An 8091-nucleotide genomic window follows, 5' to 3' on the forward strand; every position below is an offset into this window, starting at 1 on the left:
CCCATCTGTATAGGCTGGCTCCAAGATTTATGTGTCCACTTCTGATTCCTCCCATGATCTCTAGACTCGAACATATTAATAGCCAGCATTTACTGAGTAATCATTGCGTATATTATCATTTGTCACAAAATCCTATATCTCCAATAATTACTCTATTATCTCTATTTGACAGAGACAAAAACTGAGACAAAGAGAAGTAACTTGCCCAAGGTCACAGAGTTGGTGGAAGAGTTTGGATTCAAACCCAGGCAGCCTGACTCCTGAACTCCTGTGCCACCTCTTACCGCTTACTTGGATGTCTTAAAGGCATCTCAAACTTATCCAAGACAGAAAGCATGAAACAAAATTTTTCTCCTGCTTCTCTGTAAATTGCACCACTAGTCAGCTGGTTTTTGCTCAAGGCAAAAACCGAGTAGATACTGTGGATGGTTCGCTTCTCCACTCACCTGTTCCCAATCCCGTTGGTGCTACCATTCTAATCCAGGCCCCTACCCTGTCCTGCCTCCTCCCTGGACTTGCTGCTTCCGCTCTGATCTCATCAAACAATTCTCCATTCTATAGCCAGGGTAGGCTTTTGAGGAATGTAATTCAGATCTGACCACTCTCCTTCGGTGTTGTCTTATTTTTCTTAAGTGGAAATTTATACTCTCTTCCATGGTTCATACAGTCATTCCTGATTTGGCTTCTGGCTACTTCTCCAACGGCATTACATTCTGACTCAAGAACTCGTCACACCAGCTTTGTTGTGGTGACGGTTCTGTGCAGAGGTCAAACCCTTTCCTTCTTCAGGGTCATTGTATAAGATGTTCCCTATTCCTGGGATGTTTTTCTGGGTTTTGCACAGTTAGCTCCTTTGGCTTCCAGTTCAAAAGTCACTGTTAGGGGGACAGTCTTTTCTAAGTATTCTCTCCACAGAGAGGAATTTTCCCTAAACACTCTGGCCTCTTTCCAAACTCTTCCTCCTCATGGAGGTGGGATGAGTTACCTGGCTGAGGACCCATCCAGATCCCCCTAAGACTAAAGGAGAACCCAGAGTGTGGAATTTTCACGGCTAAAACTGGAAAAGGTCCAGGAAAACCTGAATGAGGTTGTTTGCCATCGAATCATTTTTATTAACCAGACAGAGTTAATCTATCAAAGATTCTAAACGGGGTATCTCAATTTTTTCTTCTCCCCTTTTGACATGGACTTGAGCATGTGTCTGTTTTACAGACCCAAACAGAATGTAGGCTGTTCCAAAGTCTAGACTGGGGGAATTAGGGTATAAGTCACTATTATTGTCTCCCCTCCCTCCAATGTAATGGTTTTAAAATAACAAAAGTGATTAACTTGCTCACGAATCTGCAATTTGAGCAGGGTCCACAGGGGACGGCTCATCTCAGCTCCATGAAGCATCAGCTGGGGTAACTTGACTCCAGTTTGGAGGGCTGCAGAAGTCACTTCCAAAACCGCTCAGACTCATGGCTGGCAAAAATCTGTTAGCTGGGAGCCCAGCCAGGCCTGTGGGCTGGGGGCCAGGTTCTCTTCCACGTGGGCCTCTCCATGGACTGCTTGGGCTCCCTCACAGCATGGGTGGCTGGCTCCTAAGAGAGAATGTCCCAAGAGAACCGGGAAGATGCTGTTATCATCTTTTATGACCTAGTCTCAGAAGACATGTAACATCACTTCCACCTGAATCACAGGCCAGATTCAAAGGGAGGGGACATAGGCCTTATCTCTCAATGTCGCATTGTAAGAAGAGCTTGTGGGATGGGAGACCTTACAGCCACCTTGGAAAACAGTCTGTCACAGGTACCTACCCCTCCTTTGACCTTCACATGAAGTTACAACTTCTAACCTAGACTTTACCAGTAATAAAGGTGATATTTTGGTTCTCCATTTATTGTTTTTTTAATCATATTTTTCAGTTGGTTTAGAACTTAGAAATACTTGAATCTCTTCAAAACTCTGAGTCACCTTTTCAGAACAGCCTTCGATATACTTCTAATATACATTTTACTCTGCATCCCTGCTCACTACCCTCGTAATTATCATAATCCATAATTATCTTTTTTTGGTTTGTTTGTTGACTACCTTTTTCATTAAAATTTCAAGGGCAGAGCCCATACTCATCTCATTCACCTCTACAGCGTCCACAGGGCCAAGCGCAGTGCTTAGCGAGTGCTCAATAAACGTTTGTTGGCTGAATGGCTACAACCTTTTCTAAAAGAGAAATGCCATTTTTCTTGAGAAACCAGAGTGGCCTTGCCTGACCCAGAATGAGGCTGTTGATTTTCATAACTGTGAGACATTGATTCCTTTGACGGGCTGTTTTCAAATCCTGGAAGCATCTCTCTATCTTGCCACTGAACGGGCACAGAACTCGGAACTCTGACCAGATTTCTGGAGCAGGACACTTGTTTAAATTCTGAATGACTAGGAAAGAAAATATGGAGAAATCACAATCACTTCCCATCCTTAAAATTTTATTGTTCTAAACGTTGGCCTGAAAAATGAAAATCACGAAAATAACGAATAATGATTTTAGCGCCTGTGCTGATTGGTATGGCTTTGGGCCAGCTTGGGCAAGGGCTGTTAGATTTCAGTTGAAGTTGACATAGATTGGACTTGCCCATGGGATAAAGAGTAATTTTCTCCTCCACAATCTGAAGATCTGTCTTCTAGACAAGGACCAAAAGTTATCTCTGGAAAGGAAAGAGGGAAGAGATTTGGCCACTTTGGGGCCTTTTATTTTATTCCATTTGATACGAGCAAAGCAAACCATAAAAATATGGCCAAAATGAGGTTCTAAACCTGTGTACAAACACTGCTCCTCCCACACAGCAATGGAGGGGACTGAGGAGGGAACACCTGCAGTGGAACCACTCTTTGTCACTTGATGGAGTCAGATACCAGTCCGGCAAAGAATTGTGTGGACTGTAGTGAACCTCACACCATCTGTACCTTCCCTCCCTAAGGCAAGGAAGCAGTACCTTAAGGAGCTTGGTCTCATTCCAGGCTAAGTCAATCACAGAAATCCTATCTCCTCTGCCAGTGATTGGTTTTAAGGACAAGCAGGCTTAAATGAATGTGAATCAGCCAATGAGATATGAGAAGTGTGCCAGGACTGTTGGAAAAGATGCTTGATTTTAACGGAAAGCCTTGGGGAGAGAGCCTTTCTCCACTTCTGAACATGAACGAGGAAGCCTTGCTACTGGTAACCATCCTACCGCTCAAGGGGCACTAGATTTAGGACAGTGACCAGCAGAGCAGAGGGATGGCAAGAACCTGGGTCCTTGACAACACCGTTGATTCACTGCACCTGTGAACTCTGAATCCTGCGGCACTGCCCTGTCCTTATTGTTTAAACCCCTTGGGATTGAGCTTCCTGCTACTTGCAGTGTAAAACATCCAGATATAGACAATAAAATCAAGGGACTCTTGTTCCCTTAAGCAACTTATTTGCCTTTTCCAGCTCATCTGAGGGCACAAGACAAGCTAATTATGGTTCGGTTCGGAGCATGCTTTACTTGCCGAGGATACTCAACAAATGTTAAGTAGAATAGTTAGTACTTTATGAGTACTATTCTTTCAACAAGAAGAGTGTGGCTGGAGACTCAGGTCTTCTACTTTGGTGACACAAGCTTTTAGCTGCACTATTTTAAAGCCTATTAATCAAGAGAAACTTTGGGCCCCAAGAATCTACCTTGAAGAAGGTAAGATTGTGCTTCCACAAGTTGGGACAAACGAAGACCACTTGGGCCCTCACCTTGCCTTTCTGCACTGAGTCACAGAAAGAGAAATGCCAGCGCGGCCACCAAAATCCGAGGATCTTACTCGTTCTCACTGATTTCCCACAAAGTTGTTTTTCCTGAGGAAGACTGAACAGGGCCAAATGATTTAAAAAAAAACACCCCCTTTTTCTCCTCTCTTACACACACATTTTGTAACTATGGTGACCGATATTAACTAGACCTACTGTGGTGACCGTGATGTGATATACAAATGACAAATCATTATGTTGTATACCTAAAACTAGTATATGTCAATTATACTTCAAAACATAAAAATAAACTGAAAAAAAAAAAAACCTCCTTCATTCCTTGACTGTCCTTTGCAGCTCAGATCCTCCTGCTAGTCTTCAGTACAATTGTTTTAAAGTACAAATTAGACTCAAGCATTTCTCACACTGACGTATTTATGGATGAAATTACACATCTGGAATTGCTTTTAAAAGACCCCAGAAAACAAAAACAAGGGAGGGCATAGATGAAGCAAGACTAGCAGAATGTTATGACTGAAGCTGGGCGGCGGCTACGCGGGGTTCATTATACTACTTATTATTACTAATTTCATCTGTGTTCGCTATTACCCTTAATGTTTTAAAATGTAAATTTTTGTCACTGTCACCCACTGGTTTGGAAAAATTTCTCAGCTTAAGCGAGGAGCTTGCCTGTACCGCCCTCCATCCCGGACACCTGTCCTGCAAGGCCCGAGGACGCTCATTTTTAGGAAGCCTTCAGGAGTGGTTCGGGAGAGTCCTTTGCCGATGCTTGAGATGCAGCATTTTTTTGTGTGCCATCTAACTGTAGGCAACCCGGTGGCAGAGGCTGTCTCCTACTTGTGTGCTCCCCTTGGCACTTCGCATAATGAGTGTTCCAAGAAATACTTCCTGGTCACGCAGAAGGGGACAGCTGGCCGCTCGGACTGGTGAGAAGCCAGTGTGAGTGCCAACTCTCCATCAGGCCAATAACATTGCAGAGCTGGAAGGGACCTCAGAGAGCATCGCATTATTTACAGAAAGGGACCCTGAGGGACAAGGGACAGCCCCCCCAATCAGCTGACCGACACGCCTGGCACTAGAAGACCACCTCCCTGGCAGAAGCTTCTTCGGCTCTCTCACAGCTGGCATCGTAGTGCCAGTGTGGACATCTGGGCGCCTTTTCCTTATTTGCTGGGCGAGAGTGAACTATGGCTCTTACCACCTCCTCCCTCGGGGCGTTCGCTGCTCTAGTTCCAAGGAACCATCATTGGGCAAGTTCAACTTAGTCCTTCCGTGTGGACTGAACACGTCAGACTGTCATACTGCTGAAAGTTTTGTTTGTACTCATCCACTTAGGGTGGGTGAAAACTTCCAGATTTGGTGAAAAGATTCTTTGAAAAGACAATGCTACATAAGGTGTAGAAAGCTTGTGAGTACAGGCTCTGAAGACAAACTGCGCATTCAGGCCTGTCTTGCCATTTACACCAGTCACCTAATTATGCCGTTTCGTTATGACACCAGGCACTCGTTAGCACATGCCTGGCACACTGTAAGTGCTCTGTAAGTGCCAGCATGCTGAAGTTCAACAGCACCACAAGCAGACCGGGCACATTTTGGAGACGGACGCTGTTCACGACCCCTCACGATGGGGTGCATGCTGCAGTGCACGTTGTACGTCATGAACATTTGCATTTGGGAACAATGATGAGAATGGCGGAGTGGACATCCCGTGGCATCCAGAAATAGGTGTTAAAGGAGCCCGTTTCATAATATAGTGATTTCGGGGCTCCCCGAGAGGCGACTCAGGTTGGGTCAGAGGAGAGCAGCCCTCACTCGCACGGCCAGGGATGCTGACCTTAGGGGATGTTCCTTCTACCCAGGGGTGGGGTCGAGCAGCCTTTGATGCACGGAGACGAGCCTAAATCAGCCCTGTGATTCAGTCTCTATACCTTGATCGCTAAGAACCCATCCTTCTTATCTAAAAGGTTTGTTCCCGGTTGTCCACTAAAAAGCTAAACAGCAAAAAATCTCTCCTTGTGCCGTACATTCAACTGAGCTGACGCAGCTGTGGGAAAAGGACTTCTACTGCAAGTTTGCTTGCTGCACTTAACTCACGCAGTGCGAGGGGCACAGCAGTACCACACGTGAAAACACCAGCATCGAACAAGAGATGATGAGAAAGGCACCGTAAGAGGGACGGCATCTCTTCTTCCTCAGTGGAAGTCACAATGGTTACATTTATTCCCCTGTGAAGTTCATTGTTCTAATTTCCATTATCCAAAGAGGAACTCCCGCCCCCGAGGGCACCCAGAGCTGTGGGATGATAAGCCAAGCAGCTCTTCAATGCACAAAGCTATACAGCACCACAAAGGGCCATGAGCCAGTACCAGAACACCTGGGTCGCCAGCACATGTCTACTCAGTAGCCTGAGGTCAATATACTCATAGCTGAGCAGGAGATGGGGAATTCTAGGTAGGAAGTATAAGAGAAGTTTCCAGCATTGGAACCTTTCTGTGGTTCACAGAATACTTCAGATGGACTAAGTGTCCAGGAGAAGAAATCAAAGCTAATTTTTTTTTTTTTTTAGGCAAACCCTTGGTTGACCTCACAGATTGTAAGGACCTTGTCACTTACAATTCCTTATTTTTTTTAGGCATACAGCACTTGGTCTTCCTAGGTGGTCTCCCATCCAAGTACTTACCAGGCTCGACCCTGCTTAGCTTCCAAGATCGGACGGGATCAGGCTTGTTCAGGGTGGCATGGCCCTAGACAAACAAAGCTAAATTTTGAGAGTTCTCTCTGTTTCTAGATCGTCACTTTTCAGTAGTGCCTCAACTCTTAAACTACACAAGGCTAAGGAGGGGGAAGAATGACCCTTCATCTCTGTGATCTGAGATTGAGGGGGAAGAATGACCCTTCTTCTCTGTGATCTGAGATTCTAACCTTTCATTCACCTCAGCAGACACGAGAATAAACTGGCTGCCAGGCCCTGCACCCCGTCCTGTCTTCAAGAAGCTTTAACATGTACGGAGAGCTTAGAACTTACGTTTGCCATCTTTCCGTAACTCTCCCTTTTTACACTGTGGATTCAGATCTGACTACACAGAAGTATTTTTTCTTCTGCTATAAATTGTTCATCTTGAGTGGTGTAGGTATAGAATTTGCAAAAAGGTAAATTATTCTATTTGCATTAGAAATTTAACTTTAGTCCTGTTTCTATCACAGAATGATTTTCATGGACCATAAAAACTATTCTTTAAAAAGCTATTTCTGGTCTTTTTGCTTTAACAGTTGGTAAAACTCCCACAAAATTTTAATCAGTATCGAATCATAATAACAAGTCTGTATTTTTAACATAAAGCTCTGACTTTGATTATTATTTGAGAATTCTGCTTTGGTTAAAATCCATACAAAAGGATAAGAAGAGAAAAAGTATAAGAAAATAGACCCCTTTTCAGCTTAAATTCACAAGTGGCACATTCGCAATGGGCTGGAACAGACAGCAGGGTGCTTCAGAAACTCGAGTTTTAGACTGAGGTCATGGCTTCCACCAGTGCCCAAAAGCTTGATCTGGACCCGCTGGGCTGACCCAGTGAGGCATTCCTCACGTTCGTGGGGGTCTCCATTTGTCTTTATCAATGAAGGCTTAGAGCACTGACACTTGATAAAATTCTTGACCCCTCATTCTCTGTGGTCCAATCTGTTCCAGGTAGTGTGACGTCATCTCTGAAGCTGGGTCTACAGCCTGAGCCACAGTGGGGCTGTGCTAAAACGAATGTGCAAAACACGTGAGCAGAGGCTCTCTACCGCCGGCAGGCATCAGAAACTCCTGTGCACCCTTCTGAACATTCGGGGGCGTGGTACCCACTCCCTACCTCCAAACGTGGCCCTCTAGGCAGGTGTATCTTGGCAGAGCTTAATCGGCCATTCTGATGTGTGCTAGAGAGAACGAACCATTGGCCTAAAGCTTCTGCCATGCACACTCACACCCTGTACTTTGCATAGCTGGAGATGACCCATCAGGGGTGCATTTTGCTAGATCACCATTTTAAGAAGCACTTCTTTGCCCAGGCTGAGTGAAGACTGCCCAGGAATAGGCGTGCATAAAATGTTTGTTTCCTTCATAACTAAGTTAGGATTGTAAATGAGCTATGGCTTTTCATACTTTGCTTCTCTTATGTGGTAAAGCTGGGATGTCATTTGTAGTTAGGTTGATTAAATATTCTTCTGGTTTTAGTGCTGCTAGTCTCATGTTTTAAAAATAAAGAGATCTGTACATTCCAAAAAACCCATAATATTGAACATATTCCTATTAGCAACTTCTTATAAAAAGAAAAAAATTAGCCTGA

At 44.6% G+C, this 8091-nt stretch overlaps 1 pseudogene; it reads right to left on the bottom strand.

Moving 5' to 3' along the window:
• Positions 1-6394: 6394 nt before the first annotated feature.
• On the bottom strand, positions 6395-6513 carry LOC120585971 (uncharacterized; annotated as a pseudogene).
• Positions 6514-8091: the final 1578 nt, after the last annotated feature.

The sequence above is a fragment of the Pteropus medius genome, unplaced genomic scaffold (genome assembly GCF_902729225.1).
Source record: "Pteropus medius unplaced genomic scaffold, Ma_sr-lr_union100, whole genome shotgun sequence".
Classification (NCBI taxonomy): Eukaryota; Metazoa; Chordata; class Mammalia; order Chiroptera; family Pteropodidae; genus Pteropus; species Pteropus medius.